At 38.7% G+C, this 17,712-nt stretch overlaps 1 long non-coding RNA gene across 1 annotated transcript; it reads left to right on the top strand.

The window, feature by feature from the left end:
• The first annotated feature begins 749 nt into the window (after nt 1–749).
• On the top strand, nt 750–10,728 carry LOC132346510 (uncharacterized). The gene is made up of 2 exons (XR_009496333.1): nt 750–922; nt 10,511–10,728. It is a non-coding gene; the product is annotated as an uncharacterized lncRNA (long non-coding RNA).
• The last annotated feature ends 6,984 nt before the right edge of the window (nt 10,729–17,712 follow it).

Here is a 17,712-nt window from a genome sequence, read left to right as displayed (position 1 = left end):
CTTCCTGTAACTGTCACATATATAAACTGGGTAACCACACAAACCAATAGACTATATAATTTAAATATATATACATAAATATATAGTGAAGGTAATAAAATAAAATAGAAATTTGATGCATAATTGTTTCAGGTTAACCGTTATCTCAAGAGAGATAATTAAAGTGTTAAGGGGTATCATCAACATTTCTTCTTTCCTTCCTTCTCCTTTCCCTTCATCTTCCTGTTTGAGAGAGAAAGGGAGAGAGATGCAATAGTGTGAAACTATAAAGTCTTCCAAATTAAACTATAATTTCCATGTAATCAGAAAAAAAAACTCCAACAGGATTTGAAAGAATCTGAAAAGCATATAATCCTGAAATGCATATGAAAAAGCAAACAGCCAAGAATAGGTATGAAATATAAAGAAGAATAAGAATATGAACAAGAACAAGGAAGGCTTGCTGTCTGACCAGATACCACAGCAATGCCCCCTTAATCTTGGGGGATTCAATGTAAAACCCCTGGTAGATGCCTGAAGCTGTGCAGAGTACTGAACCCTACATACACTATACTTTTCCCATGCATATCTATGATAAAGTGTAAGTTATTAATTAGACAAGAAACAGATTAACAACAATAATAAAAGAGAATTATAATGTATAGTAATAAAAGTTATGTGAATGTGGTCTCTCTCTCCCCCAAAATATCTTATTGTACTGTACTCACCCTGCTTGTGATGATGTAAATCAGAAGATAAAATGCCTAGGTGATAAGATAAAGTGAGCATTGTGACATAGCATTAGGCTATTATTGACTTGCTGACAATGAGTCAGAAGGAGAATCAACCCCTTACCTATGAACTATTTCTGGAATTTTCCACTTAATATTTTCATACCATGATGGACTGTGGGTAACTAAAACTGCAGAAAGTGAAATTTCAGGTAACAGGGGTAGGTGTGGGTAAGAGGATACTTACAGCGTAGTTAGTGGTTAATTGCACAAACTCTGGAGTCAGACTTCATGAATTTGAATCTCTGTTTTGCAATGTACTGCCTATGGTTGTGTTTTTTCACATGTTCTTGTTCAGATAAAATGACATCATACATAAAGTCCTTCCAATTTGTCTGACAAGTAATAAGTGCTTTGTAAGTGTTAGATATTATTGAAGCAATAAATTAACAAAAGACATAATTAGACAATTCACTGAAGCAGAAACTTTATAGTGTCCAATAAACATGGAAAATTGTGTCAACCTCACTAATACCTAGGGAAATACAAGTTAAAGCAATAACAAAAAATCATAGAAAAAAATCTGATAGTACCACATATTAAGGAAGTTGTGAAGAAAAAATATTTTTTTAACTACAATATCTTTAATAAACAATCTGGCAATATTTACTAAAGCTGAATAACACATGAACTACAGCCCAACAATTTTACTCATGGGTGAGTTCTCTAGCAAAACTCCCCCAAGTCTCGCAGAACATGACACATGGTACCAATCATTATGATTTTGACACAGACAGATCAAGATGGTGGAATAAGAGGTCATAGAACTCACTGCCCCCCATGAACACATCAAAAATAGATCTATATATGGAAAAATCCTCACTGGAAATTGGCAGAAAAGCTCCACTACAATCAAAGCTATAAGAAGAATATATGTGGAATTGAGTAGAAAAGGAAAAGAAGTAATCAGGTCAAGACCTGTGGCCCTGGGAGGAGACTCAGAAGAAATGGGAGATTATATGGGCTGAAATTCACCCTGGGAGTGAGCAGTTCAGGCCACTTCTTGGGCACCCTAGTCCTAGGTCCTATATAAGGAAGATAAGCCCCCTAGGTGGGTGGGAGGACTGCTGGAATGAACAGGAGGGCTGTGGGAAGCGTGGACTGCTCTTGCAAGGAGTGTGTGCATGCTGTCTTGCCCCCAAAGGTGGAATGGAGAAGGCAGATTTAAGATTCTCTAGTTGCTGCAGATTTAAGACTTCTCTAGTTGGAGAAGGAAATGGCAACCCACTCCAGTGTTCTTGCCTGGAGAATCCCAGGGACGGTGGAGCCTGGTGGGCTGCCGTCTATGGGGTCACACAGAGTCGGACACGACTGAAGTGACTTAGCAGTAGCAGTTGCTGCCCAGTTTCCTGTGATAGAGTTAGCATGTGCCCCAGCCTGGGCTGAGCAAACATTCCTGTCTTGCTTACTCCGTGTTGTAGATCTGCACTGGACCAAGAGCTGCCACAATTCAGGAGACATATTGGTCATGGGGTGCAGATGAAATTCAGACCTGGGGTGGCATCTGGGAGGGGTGGGTGGAAGCAGTCATTGTTGGAGTGTACTCAGAAGCATATTAGAAGCAGCCTGGAATTCTGATGGTGGCCAGTCCACCACAGCCCAGGCCCCAATACATGCCAAGAAATCACGCAGATCCCACCTGCCCTGCAGTAGTTCCACGACAGGGAAGGGGAGTCTAGGGGTTATTGGCAATGAGGGACAAAGAGGACTTAGACCCAAGACCAGGTCTGAGAAGGGCAAGGACAAAAATTGCTAGCATCTGTACAGGCAGTGCATCAGAGGCAGCTTAGACCTCAGTCTGCAGATAACTAGTGTCCCATCATAAGCCAAGAGCCTACATAGACCATCCCTTGCTTTAAGACTGCTTCCCTCTCAGGCAGCGGTCCAAGAACTGGGAGAGAGGAAAACACACACACAAAAGGAATAGAGTCAGCTCAGACCTGATCCGCAGAGCTCTGCCTCACATGTGGCTCCAGTCTTAGATTCTCCATCTCCAAATTCACCTCCTGATGCTGCTGCTGCTAAGTCACTTCAGTCGTGTCCGACTCTGTGCGACCCCATAGACAGCAGCCAACCAGGCTCCCCCGTCCCTGGGATTCTCCAGGCAAGAACACTGGAGTGGGTTGCCATTTCCTTCTCCAATGCATGAAAGTGAAAAGTGAAAGTGAAGCCGCTCAGTCATGTCCTACTCCTAGCGACCCCATGGACTGCAGCCTTCCAGGCTCCTCTGTCCATAGGATTTTCCAGGCAAGAGTACTGGAGTGGGGTGCCATTGCCTTCTCTGATTCACCTCCTACTAAGGTGATAGCTGCCAGCATATCCTGAGGAAGGACATGACTTTTGTCCATGTCAAATCTAGCTCTCCAAACAAATGCACTGGGCATAAGCAGTCTATAATGGACACTCCCACATAAGGACACTATTTCAAGACCATCGCTGGTAATTGTTAAGCTAAATTCATAGAGACAGAGTAGTTAAGCAAAATTAAAAGGCAGAGGAACTGCTCTCAATTGAAAGAACAAGAGAAAAGCACTGAAAATATAATGAAGTATAAATAATTTACCAGATAAAGAATTCAAAATGTTAGCAAATGAATGCTCACCAAATTAGGGGAAAAAATAAATGAACACAGTGAGAATTTTAACAGGGAACTAGAAAATATGAAAAAAATTATAAATGAAGAATTTCATAAGTAAAATAAAAAAAACACACTAGAAGGAATGAATAGCAGACTAAGTGATACAGAAAATATATAAAATAGAGACCAAAAAAAATAGAGAAGACCAATGAAACCAAGAACAGTTGTTTGTTTGTTTGTTTTTCCAAGATAAATAAAATGGTTGGACCTTTAGCCAAGTTCACCAAGAAGAAAAGAGAATGGATCCAAATAAACAAAGTAAAATGTTAAAGAGGAGAAATAACAGCCAATACCTCAGAGATACAAAAACATCATAAGAGAATACTGCAAGAGTTACATGCCAACAAAATGCGCAACATAGAAGAAATGGACAAATTTCCAGAAATGAACAAGACTGAACCAGGAAGAAACAGATAATTTGAACAGATTGACCACTAAAAGTGAAATTGAATTTGTAATAGAAAAAGTCCCAGGAAAGAAAAATACAGAACTGGACAGCCTCACAGGGGAATTTTACCAAACATGTAAAGAAGAATACCTAGTCTCTGTTCCAAAACACTGAAATGGGCAGAACATTCTCCAAAATTCATTCAGCAAGATCACCATTACCCTGATATCAAAACTAGACAAAAACACTACAGAAAATAGAGGCCAATATTTTTTATGAACATTGATGCAAAAATTCTCAACAAAATATTAGCAAACCAAATCCAAGAAAACATAAAAAGGATCATACACCATGATCAGGAAGGATTTATTCCATGGTTGTAAGGATGGTTCAATATACACAAAAATCAATGTGCAGACCATATTAACAAAAGGAGAGATGAAACCCACATGATCACCTCAACAGATGCAAAAAAAAAAAAAAGCATCTGACAAAATTCATCATTCACTCAGAATAAAAACTCTCAAAGTTACTATATAGTGGGGACATACCTCAACTTACTAAGACTATTTAGGACAAACTTAGAGTTAACATTATACTCAAGCAGTGAATAGCTGAAAGCCTTTCAGCTTGTTAAATTTAGGAATGAGACAAGGATGCCCACTTGCACTGCTTCCATTTAACACAGTATTCAAAATCCTAAGCACAGCAATCAGACAAGAAATAAAAGCTATTCAAATTTTAAGGTAAGAAATAAAACTTTTACTGTTTTCAGATGATGTAATACTCTATATAGAGAACTCTAAAGTCTCTACCCCAAACCTATTAGAATAATTTAATTCAGAAAGGTTGCAAGATACAAGATGTATATACAGAACTATGTTGCTTTTCTGTTTCCCAACAGTATCAGGAACAGAAAGTAAAAAAAAAAAAAAATTATTTAAAATTGCATCAAAGAAACAAAATATCTAGAAGTAAACTTAACCAAAGAGGTGAAAGACCTATACTCTGAAAACTATAAAACATTGATGAAGGATATTGAAGATGATTCAAAGATGGTTCAAAGAAATGGCAAGATAAACCATATTCTTGAATTGAAAGTATCAGTATTATTAAAATATTATTAAAATGGCCATACTACCCAAAGCAACCTACAAATTTAATGCAATCCTTACCAAAATACCCCTGACGGAATTAGAACAATCCTAAAATTTACATGGAACAACAAAAGACCATGAATTACCAAAACAATGCTGAGAAAAAAGAATGAAGCTGGAGTTATAACCCTTCCAGACTTTAGCCTATACTATGAAAACAAAGCTTCAGTAATCCAAACAGTATGGTTTTGGCATAAAAACAGAAATACAGATCAACGGAGCAGAACAGGAAGCCCAGAAATAAAAGCATGCACCTTCAGTCAATTAATCTATGACAAAGAAGGCAAGAATATAAAATGGAGAAAGACAGTCTTCCCAATAAGTGGTGTTGGGAAATCTTGCCAGCTACATGTAAAATAATAATTTAGAACATTCCCTCACACCATATACAAAAGTAAACTCAAAATGGTTTAAAGACCTAAATGTAAGACTTGGAACAATAAAACTCCTAGAACTTAAGCAAAAAGAAATAATAAGAAATAATAGTTCTTCAGGCAAAAGAAATAATATCAAAAGTAAACAAATCAGCCTAACTAAACTTAAAAACTTTTGCACAGCAAAGAAATCGATCAATAAAATAAAAAGACAACCTATAGAACTGGAGACAATATTTGTAAATTATATGACAGACAAGGGGTTATTATCCCAAATATATAGATAGCTCATAACAACAAAAAACCAAATAAGTAGATGGTTAACAGGCACATGAAAAGATGTTCATCATTGCTAATTATTACAGAAATGTAAATAAAAACCACAATGAGGTATCATCTCACCCCTGGTCAAAATGGCTACCATCAGAATGTTGACTAAGATGTGGACCAACCCAGACAGCATATTAAAAAGCAGAGACATTACTTTACCAACCAAGGTCAGTCTAGTCAAAGCTATGGTTTTTCCAGTAGTCATGTATGGATTTGAGAGTTGGACTATAAAGAAAGCTGGTCACCGAAGAGTTGATGCTTTTAAACTGTGGTGTTGGAGAAGGCTCTTGAGAGTCCCCTGGACTGCAAGAAAACACAACCAGTCCATCCGAAAGGAAATCAGTCCTGAATATTCATTGGAAGGACTGATGCTGAAACTGAAAGTCCAATACTTTGGCCACCTGATGCGAAGAGCCAACTCATTGGAAAAGACCCTGATGCTGGGAAAGATTGAAGGCAGGAGGAGAAAGGGATGACTGAGGATGAGATGGTTGGATGGCATCATCGACTTGATGGACATGGGTTTGGGTAGACTCTGGGAGTTGGTGATGGACAGGGAAGCCTGGCATGCTGCAGTCCATGGGGTGGCAAAGAGTTGGACACGACTGAGCAACTGAACTGAAGATGTGGAGAAAAGGGAACCCTTGTAGATTGTTAGTGGGAATATAAATTGGTGCAGCCCCTACAGAAAACAGTACAGTAGAATCTTTAAAAGCTAAGAATAGAACTGCCATATGATCCAGAAATGTCACTCCTGGATATATATTTCAAAAGATGAAAACACTAATTCAAAAAGCTACGTGCCTCCAATGTTGCAGCAGTGCTATTTACAATAGCCAAGACAAGGAAGCAAGTCAAGTGCCCATTAACAGATGACTGGATTAATTAATGAGATGTGATGTATGTATGTCTGTTGATATATCAATATATACTACTGAATATTACTCGGCCATAAAAACAATGAGATTCTACTGTTTCTAAGAACGTGTTATTATACTTAGTGAAATAAGTCAGACAGAGAAAGACAAAGACTGTATGATATCACTTATATGTGGAACCTAAAAAATAATGCAATTGAATGTGTATGTATATAGAAACAGATTCACAGAAAACAATGTTATGGTTGCCAAAGGGGGGAGGGAAGTGGGGAGGGACAAACTAGGAGTATAGAATTAACAGATAGAAATACTACATGTAAAATGGATAAGCAATAAGGCATACATTATAGCACAGGAAATTATACCCATTATCTTGTCATAGCCCATAATGCAGTATAATCTGCAAAAAATACTAAATTACTATGCTGTGCACTTCAAACTAACACAGTATTGTAAATCAACTACTTCAGTTAATAAAAGGTTGAAGAGGATGACACATTCCAAATTCATTCTATAAGACCACCATTACCTTAACCAAAACCAAGCAAAAACAGAAAATTTCAGGTCAATATCCTGGATGAACATAGGTACAAAAACTCTTGATAAAATATTAGCAAGCCAGCAAAATATTTAAAAGACTCACATACCATGATCAATAGGTACTTATTCCAGGATGCAGAGATGGTTCAGTAATCACAAAACAATTAATGCTTTGATTCACCACATTACAAAAGGAAGGATAAAAATTAGATGATTATCTCAACAAGTGCAGAAAAAAGCATCCATTTATAATAAGAAAAAATCCTCAATGAAGTAAATACAGAAGAATGTACCTCAACATAATAAAACCATAATAACAAGCCCACAGCTAACATCTTAATGGTGAAAAATGTAAGACTGTCTTCTAACACCAAGACAAGAATGCCCTCTAACCACTTTTATTCAACATAGTATTGGAATTCAAAGTCAGAACATTAGATAAGAAAAAGAAATAGAGGCCACCTAAATTGAAAAGGGAGGGGTAAAGCTATCACTATTTGCAGATGACATGATATATAGAGAAAACTCTATAGACTCCATCTAAGAACTGACAATAGTAATAAATTTAGCAACGTGGCAGGATAAAAAAGTCAATATACTAAAAATCTATTGCATTTCCAAATACTAATAATGACCTAACATGAAAAGAAATTAAGGAAATCCCATTGACAATTGCATCAAAAGGAATATCCAGGGATAAATTTAACCCAGGAGGTGAAAGATATGTACACTGAAAACTATAAGACATTAATGAAAGAAACTGAAGAAGACACAAATGAATGGAAAGATATTACACATGCATGAATTAGAAGAATATTGCTAAAATGTCCATCCTACCCAAAGCGATCCCTATGAAAATTCCAATGACATTTTTCACAGAAATAAAACAATCCTAAAATTTGTATGGAACCACAAAAGACCCCCAACCAACCAAAAGAATCCTGGGAAAAAGGAAAAGGTGAAGGTTATCAAAAGAGTATATAGTTTTGCAGAAAAACTAACACACAGGTCAACAGAACAGAACAGAAACTCAGAAATAAATCTGCAGATATATAGTCAATTAATTTACAACAAAAGATAAAAGAATATACAATAGCGTAAGGACGGTCTCTTTAATAAATGGTGTTGGGAAAACTGGATAGTAATATGCCCAAGAATGAAACTGGACCTTTATCTTATACTATACAAAAATTAACTCAAAATAAAGACTTGAATGTAAGATTTGCATGAAAAGATGCTCAACATCACTCATTATTAGAGAAATGCAAATCAAAACCACAATGAGATACCACCTCACACTGGTCAGAATGACCATCATCAAAAAAGTCTACAAGCAATAAATGCTGGAGAGGGTGTGGAGAAAAGGGAATGTTCTTGCACTGTTGGTGGGAATGTAAATGGATACAGCCACCATGTAAGATGGTATGGAGATTCCTTAAAAAACTAGGAACGAAACCACCATATGACCCAGCAATCCCACTCCTAGGCATATACCCTGAGGAAACCAGGGTTGAAAAAGACACATGTATCCCATTGTTCATTGCAGCACTATTTACAACAGCTAGAACATGGAAGCTACCTAGATGTCCATTGACTGATGAATGGATAAAGAAGTTGTGGTACATATACACAATGGAATATTAGTCATAAAAAGAAATGCCTTTGAGTCAGTTCTGATGAGGTGGATGAACCTAGAACCTATTATACAAAGTGAAGTGAGTCAGAAAGAAATAGATGAATGTTGCATTCTAACGCACATATACAAAATCTAGAAAAATGGTACTGAAGAATTTATTTATAGGGCAGCAACGGAGAAACAGACAGAGAATAGACTTATGGACATGGGGAGAGGGGAGGAGAGGGTGAGATGTATCAAAAGAGTAACATGGAAACTTACAGTACCATATGTAAAATAGATAGCCAATGGGAATTTGCTGTATGGCTCAGGAAGCTCAAGCAGGAGCTCTGTATCAACCTAGAGGGGTGGAGGGAGGAAGATGGGAGGGAGGGGAGGGGATATATATATATATATATATATATATATATACACACACACACCTATGGCTGATTCATGTTGAGATTTGACAGAAAACAACAAAATTCTGTAAAGCAATTATCCTTCAATAAAAAAAAAAGTTAAAAAAAAAAGACTTGAATGTAAGATTTGAAAGCATAAAACTCCTAGAAGAAAATACATGTGGTAAGCTCCTTGACATCACTGTTGGTGATGATTTTTTTTAAATCTGACACCAAAACCCAAGGCAACAAAAGCATAAAAAAACACTTGGGGGTACATCAGACTAAGAAGCTTCTATACAGCAAAGTAAACCACCAATAAAAAGAAAAGGCAATCTGCCGAATGCGATTAAACATTTGTAATTTATATATCTGATAAAAGGCTCATTTCCAAAATATATTAAAATTCACATAACTCAATAACAAGAAACATCAACAATCCAATTTTTTAGTTGGCAATTCTAAATACCTATTTTGCCAACGAAGATATACAGATGGCCTTCAGGTATATAGGTAGATAGTCACTATCACTAAGCAGGGAAATAAAAGTCAAACCCACAAAGAGATAGCACCTCACAGCTGTTAGCATGGCTATTATCAAAAAGACAAATAGCAAGCGTCCATGAGGATGTGGAGAATAGGAAATCCTTGTGTATCATTGATAAGGATGTTTATCAGTGCAGCCACCATAAAAAACAATATGGAGTTTCCTCACAAGTAACAAAATATACCTATCATATGATCCAGCAATTTCACTTCTGGACATCTGTCTAAACAAAAGGACGAGCTCAAAAAGACATATCCACACCCATATTGATTTTAGCATACTTATAATAGTCAAGATTATAGACAAGTCCACCTAAGTGTCCATCAATGGACAAATGGATAAAAGAAACTAATACGCACACACACAATGGAGTATTATTATTCAGCCATAATAAAGAATGAAATCTTTCCATTTGAACAGTAGGAATAGATTTTGAGGGTATTGTGTTGTGCTTCGTTACTCCTTCACGTCCAACTCTTTCCGACCCCATGTACTATAGCCTGCCAGGCTTATCTGTAGGGATTCTCCAGGCAGGAATACTGGAGTGGGTTGCCATGTCCTCCTCCATTTGAGGGTATTAAGCAACAGGAAATAAGTCAGGCAGAGAAAAGACAAATGCCATATGATCTCACCAATATATGTAATCTAAAAAAAAAAACTACAGAATAACAAAAACCCCACACAAGCTCACAGATACAAGCTGTATCTTGAGATGGGAGTGGGCAAAATGAGTGAAGGAGATCAAAAGGTTATAGACTTCTCATTACTAAAAAAGTCAAGGGGATATAATAGGCAACATAGTAACTACAGTTAATAATACTATATTGCATATTTAAAAGTTGCTAAGGGTGATTTTTTTTTTTTTATTGCAGAGCTCGGCATGCAGGATCTTAGATCCCCAGCCAGGGATCAAACCTGTGCTCCCTGCAGTGGAAGGGCAGAGTTTTAATCAGCAGACTGCCAAGGAAGTCCCAACAAAAGGTTAATCTTTAAAGTTCTCATCACAAGAAAAAAATTGTAACTATGTGTAGTGATGGATATTAATTAGACTTATTGTGATGATCATTTTGTAATATATGCAAACACCATTCATTATGTTGTATACCTGAAATTAATATTTTATATATCAACTATACCTCAAAAAAATTTTACTAAAAGTATAAAAATATATTAGGGATGAATAAGCACCAAATTTAGAATAGAGATTACTTTTGAAGGAAGGAAGCAATAAAGGAAAGATATTGAGGGAACATCAAGTACTTCTAAAGTGCAACTTCACTAAAACGTATGAAGCACATTAAGCAAGATATAACAATTTGTCAAGCTTAGTAAGGGAATATTTTATTGTTGTCTATTGTTATTGTTCAGTTGCCCAGTCGTGTCTGACTCTTTGTGACCCCATAGGCTGCAGGACACCAAACCTCCCTGTCCTTCACTATCTCCCAGAGTTTGCTCAAACTCCTGTCCACTGAGTCAATGATGCCATCCAACCATCTCATCTTCTAGTCGTCCCCTTCTCCTCCTGCCCTCAAGCTTTCCCAGCATCTGGATCTTTTCCAGTGAATCAGCTCTTCACATTAGGGGGCCAAAGTATTGGAGCTTCAGCTTCAGTCACCTTCCAGTGACTATTCAGGGTTGATTTCCTTTTCTTTAGGACTGACTATACTTTCTGGTGGCTGAGACAGTAAAGAATCTGCTTGCAACGCAGGAGATATGGGTTCGAACCCTGGGTTGGGAAGATCCCCTGGAGAAGGGAACAGCAACCCACTCCAGTGCTCTTGCTGGAGAATTTCATGGACAAAGGAGCCTGGTGGGCTACAGTCCATGGGTTCGCAAACAGTTGGACATGACTGACTAACACTTTCACTTTCTTTCCATACTTTCTATTAATATGTGCCCAAAATATTTCATAATTTTTAAAAAATCTGAGTGTTGAGTATATTGCTGAATATTACATCAGAATCACATTCCTTTAAGATAAATAAAGCAGAAAGAGTATGGATGTATCCATGTATGTATACATGTCAATGTATTAGTGAAGGAAGATGCGGACTGCTGACTGTGGCTACCTCTGGAGTAAGAAATGGAAAGGGGAAGGAAGCAAAGAGAAGTTCCATGTTTTGTTCAATATGCTTCTGTGGCTGGAATCTTTGAGAATGTTCCACTTGAGTCATAAAAAAGAGAAAACACTGGAATTAAACCCAGAGGAACACTCAAAGGCAAATCCCAAAGAACACAAAGGTTAGACCTCAGTTCTGTAGAAAAGCCAGAATCTTTCTTGAGGGAAATGTCTCCCTTCCTTTGTAGCAGTGAATTCCTTTAAGAGTGGCTTAGAAGCACTAAAGCAGATGAGGCATTACTGGGGGAAAATTATTACCAGGGTTGTCCTGAAGCTACTACATTCACTCAGCAGAAGGAGCCCAAGTCTTTAGGATGGCACAGGGACTATAACCATCCTATTTATTTGTGCAGGACAATTGTTTCTAAGTCAAGGAGTATTCACAAAATAGAACCATCACGAGTTTTACAGATTAAATGGCAAGACAGTGCTGGGAGGGGAAGGGCTTCAAGAAGTTGGTCTTCGGATCTCCAAATATAAGGAAGCCCATTACCATTAATCACAGTGAAACCAGAGCTCAGCAATAAAAAACAGTTGGCTTTAGAAAGAGCTGTTTTCCAGGAGTCATTTATTCATTTGATGTTATGTCAGTGATAAACCATGCCAGCTATGATTAAGCCAAGTTCATTCAGATGCACACCGCTGTGTTCTGGAACAGCTAAGACCAAAGCCCTCCATCTTTGTCAGGAACTCCAAACTATTTGGGCAACTCAACAATGCATCTCTGTGGCAACCAGTGCTTAAAATGTAAATTGTGTTCCTCAGGGTACCTAAAAGCAAAGTGAAGGAGGTGTGAGGTGGTGTGAAGGAACAGTAGACTTTGCAGAACCATGTCAGAGAATATCAAGGTCAGGAGGCTTGTCCTTCTTTGTTTCTGGAAATTAAAATAGTTGAAACAACACATAATAACAATATTTGACATTTCTTGTGGACTAATCCTACGGCCAGAAGGAAACTGGGTGCTATGCATATCCCACTTCTTTGACTATTACAACCTCATGCAGGCTAACGTGTCACCAGAACAGGCCCCCTGAGCCTTCTGCCCACAGCAGACCTGGGTATCAGCAGGCTGATCATGGTGCAAGTTGAAATGATGTCCAGCTGTGGCATATCCTTTGGGAAAATCATTTTATTTATCTGAGTTCCAGATTCCTCTCCTTTATTCTCATTAATGATAAAATGAAATAATGATTATAGAAAGTTTCTGAAAAGTGCTCAGCTACTGATTGTTATAAAACCTAAACTGTAATGAGGGGGAAAGTATTCCAACATTCAGCACACATATACACACACACACACAGATGGCTGTCCTCAATTTCACAGGTACCATATCACCTCTTTTTTTAAGAAAACCATATTCTCGGACTCTTTCCTCAAAACAATATCAAAACAATACACAGATCAAAATAGAGACTAGTACTCAAGTCTTCAAAATACAGCATTACAAATACATTCCATTGCCTGTATCACACTGCCCATCTTGCATCATGCTGCCAATAACCACTACTCTCGTGTATGTGTGAGTGCTCAGTCACTCAGTCATGTCCAACTCTCCTGCTTCCCTTCTCTCCATGCAAACACCAACCAGATCGCTTCATGTTAGTGACCAATTTCTTCTGGTCCACTCATGGAGACATAATAATGCAGTTTCCATCTAAAGATGGCAAATCATTATATTGCCAACAAAAATTAGTGTTTTTCTATTGCTTTGGGTTATTCAAATAAAATAATGCCTTGCTCTTGTTTATACACACACACACACACACACACACACACACACATATATATATATGCCTTAATTCCTCTTTAACCACTGCCCCTAATTATTTTTATGTATTTATTGGCACAGACACACATAATATACATAAAATTTTATATGTGTCACATAAATGGTGTTCAGTTCAGTCGCTCAGTCATGTCCGACTCTTTGCAACCCCGTGAATTGCAGCATGCCAGGCCTCCCTGTCCATCACCAACTCCTGGAGTTCACCCAAACTCATGTCCATCGAGTCAGTGATGCCATCCAGCCATCTCACCCTTTGTCATCCCCTTCTCCTGCTGCCGCCAATCCCTCCCAGGATCAGGGCCTTCTCCAATGAGTCAACTCTTCGCATGAGGTGGCCAAAGTACTGGAGTTTCAGCTTTAGCATCATTCCTTCCAAAGAAATCCCAGGGCTGATCTCCTTCAGAATGGACTGGTTGGATCTCCTTGCAGTCCAAGGGACTCTCAAGAGTCTTCTCCAACACCCCAGTTCAAAAGCATCAAGTCTTTGGCACTCAGCTTTCTTCACAGTCCAACTCTCACATCCATACATGACCACAGGAAAAACCACAGCCTTAACTAGACGGACCTTTGTTGGCAAAGTAATGTCTCTGCTTTTGAATATGCTATCTAGGTTGGTCATAACTTTCTTTCCAAGGAGTAAGCGTCTTTTAATTTCACAGCTGCAATCACCATCTGCAGTGATTTTGGAGCCCCCCAAAATAGTCTGACACTGTTTCCACTGTTTCTCCATCTATTTCCCATGAAGTGATGGGACCAGATGCCATGATCTTCGTTTTCTGAATGTTGAGCTTTAAGCCAACTTTTTCACTCTCCTCTTTCACTTTCATCAAGAGGCTTTTGAGTTCCTCTTCACTTTCTGCCATAAGGGTGGTGTCATCTGCATTTCTGAGGTTATTGGTATTTCTCCCAGCAATCTTGATTCCAGCTTGTGCTTCTTCCAGCCCAGGGTTTCTCATGATGTACTCTGCATATAGGTTAAATAAGCAGGATGACAATATACTATACAAATTCTGTAACTTGCTTTTCTATAACAATATGTCTAAACTTCTAGCAATGTTAAAACCGATGTCCTATTTACATAGACTTATTCTATGGAACTTGATGCGATCTAGTGTATCCTGTTATTACTTGGAAAAAGTGAAGACATTTTCCACTTCCAGTTGAGAGGAGAGAGGAACAGAAAGACACAACTGCTGGGCTGGTTTCAGGCACATCAAGTGTTCTGGTCCTTGATTGAATGTCACACTTGATGTCTCATTTATAAGTGACATTGTCAGGAAATCGGGCAAATCAGGAGAGAAGTAATAGCTCCAGAGCTTCAAAACATAGCAGCTGAATTTTTTTTAACAGGAGGGACCAGAAAAGAATTTTCACTTCAAATCCCTCCATTTACCAATAAAAAATCTGAGACTAAGAAATATTATCAATTTATCCAAGGTAATAGCCCAAGTTTCCTGGCTTTGCTTCTGTATTGGGTTTTCTTTTTTCCTACTTCTTCAAATCTGTCTCAAAGAACTCAGGAATAAACAATAAACTAGTCTATATTAAAAAAAAATCCTTGCAGCTCACCAGCTGTAACAGCTGCTGTATTTGATTTGGTTTTTGAGCTGGGAAATGACAGTAAAAATTAATTGATATTTAATCAATCAACAGTAATAATGACAGATTGCTTTCAGACTTTTCTAAAGGCCTAAAAAGTCAATATTTGCTCAAGTAGGGCAACCACAGGACTTCAATAGGCCACAAATAATATCTGTGGTGAGAATTAAATTTACTTAAGTGATGCATTTACTTAGCACAGTGCCTGGTACATCAATGCTTCCTACTAGTAAGCATTTTTATCCAAATGCACCCTCTTTGCTTAAGACTCTCTCATTGCTCTGAAATGAAAGAAACTGAGGACCACTGAGTCCTGCTCACCAGCACCCTAGCCCAAGTCAACTTTCCAATTCTTATTTCATTTTATTCAGAGAGGGGTGGTGATGATGTTTGGGTCAATTCCAAAAGGAAAAAAACAAAACAAAACAAAACCCTATTTCATTAGGAAAAGTGTCTTCCCATTATGGAAGCCAGCACTTTTCCTACCTGGCATCTCTGCTCAGCTATGAGTGGAAATGGTTTCTAATTATCCTCCCAGGCCCCCTCTTTCTCTAAGTCTTTAGACAACTACCATGTGCCAGCTGGCAGTGAGCACTGAAGTTGAGAGACTCTTCTCAGGTTTTGCACATTTGCTGTATTAACAAGTTTATCCATTTGATTTCTTCCAAGACCTTCTTTCTAAATGAAAAGTAAACATGCCATTGTCCTTGGATAAGCGCCTCTTTGACCTTCTCTCTTAGGCTTATGAGAAGCAGATGCTATGTGGTTAAAATCTGGACCTGGGGACACCCATCAGTGTTCTAATCATATATGTGTAAACCAGATGTTGGCCAAGGAATCCTGGCCTCTTGAATGTAGATAAAATCAGCTCAATCCTTGTTCCATACATAGTGCAAGTCCAAAACATCTGCCCGCCCTCCAAACTTTCTTACACATTCTTGGGCAGCCGCATTGCTCATGGTCACCTCTGCTCCAGGCTCCTATTTCTCATAGGCTTGTTTTCTCCACTCAGCACTGAACATCCCCAAATGTCAAACTTAGCTTTGCAAGCAATTTCCAAATCAATCAATCAAACACAACCCCAAAGCAAGAACAGTCACAACTCAAGTGAACTTCAGATCTGAGGAGAGACAGAAGAGGCTGTGGCATCTCAGTTTTTATGCATTCTTGTTATTATGAGATGCCTTTAGGTCATTTCACCATGGGGAATTTCCACTGGCTGCTCTTGAGACCAGCTTCACCCCATATTTCTGGCTTAATTTTTTTTGTCCAAACTATTTCATCTCTCTTCTTCACAGAACTCCAAATTCCTCTCCTTCAGCTATGCAGAGCCATTCAACCCTTCCAAGATTAAGACTTTGCTCCCAGACAGCAAAAGTCCGTCTTCGCTTACCTTCACTTACCAAACCCAGCAAGCTCCTCAGCAAGGCCACACAAGCTCTACTTAGAGAGCAGTTGTCATAACTAATGGAAGTTTTTCATTTGGGGGTGGGGAGGGCGGGGATGGTGTTAGGGATGGGACCAGAGGACAGCATTGGTCATACTGGTTTTTGTACCTGCTCAAGTTGTGTGCTTAGATGCACAGCCATTTGCAGTCACCTTGAATGGAACCAAGTTGTAAGGAATTGACATCTTGCATGTGTGCATGCTCAGTCATGTCTGACTCTCTGCGAGCCCATGGACTGCAGCCTCCCAGGCTCTTCTGTTCATGGGATTTTCCAGGCAATAATATTGGAGTGGGTTGCCATTTCCTTGTTCAGGGGATCTTCCCCACCCAGGGATTGAACCTGTGTCTCCTGCATTAGCAGGTGGATTCTTTACCATTGAGTCACCTGGAAAGCCAGGAATTGACACCATGGGAAGAAACACTTAAGACATAGGAAAGAAAAAGCAGCTAAAATTATAGGAAGATAAAAAAAATGTAAAAAAGGAGTGATGAAATAAAGTGAAAAAGAATGAGAAACAAAAGGGGTAGCTAAAAGAAGAGGAGGCTGATTTTATGACAAATGGAAAGAAAAGGAAGAAAAAAGTGTGAAAGAAGGCAGAATTGAAGGGGGCAGTAAGAAGATGAGGGTGGCAGAGAAGAGATGTCGCTCTGCCTACATCTTCTCCTGGCTCCATCATTCTTGAGGTCACCCAGCCTGTAGGTCTCAGCAGTGTGGTCTTACAAAGCAGAGCATGAGGCTTGAACTCTGGTCCAAGCTCTAATGAGTGTCTGTAGGCAGGTCCTTTACCCTGTCTGGCCTGGTTGATGCATTTCTAAAAGACAGTCATTAAACTCAGTGTAAAGGTCCCTTCCAGGGACCAGTTTCAATGTCTCCATGAAACAGGTTAGTTAACTCCTCAATCTCCTACTCCACTGCACACTTAGTCGCTCCCTTTTTCACCCCTGTCCCATTCCCTCCTCCTCCTTGATCTGGACATAGTCATAAGCCCGAAAGCTCTCACCGAGTCAGCTGTCCATCTACTATCCAGATAGCTGCTAGCTACCCAGCAGCATCCCAAAGACCATCAGGAAGAGACACAATGTTCAAATGCATCATTTTAACCACGATTCCAACCACTTTTAA

This window comes from Bos taurus, chromosome 11, assembly GCF_002263795.3.
Source record: "Bos taurus isolate L1 Dominette 01449 registration number 42190680 breed Hereford chromosome 11, ARS-UCD2.0, whole genome shotgun sequence".
Taxonomy (NCBI): domain Eukaryota; kingdom Metazoa; phylum Chordata; class Mammalia; order Artiodactyla; family Bovidae; genus Bos; species Bos taurus.
This window is presented reverse-complemented; position numbering and strand designations above follow the sequence as displayed.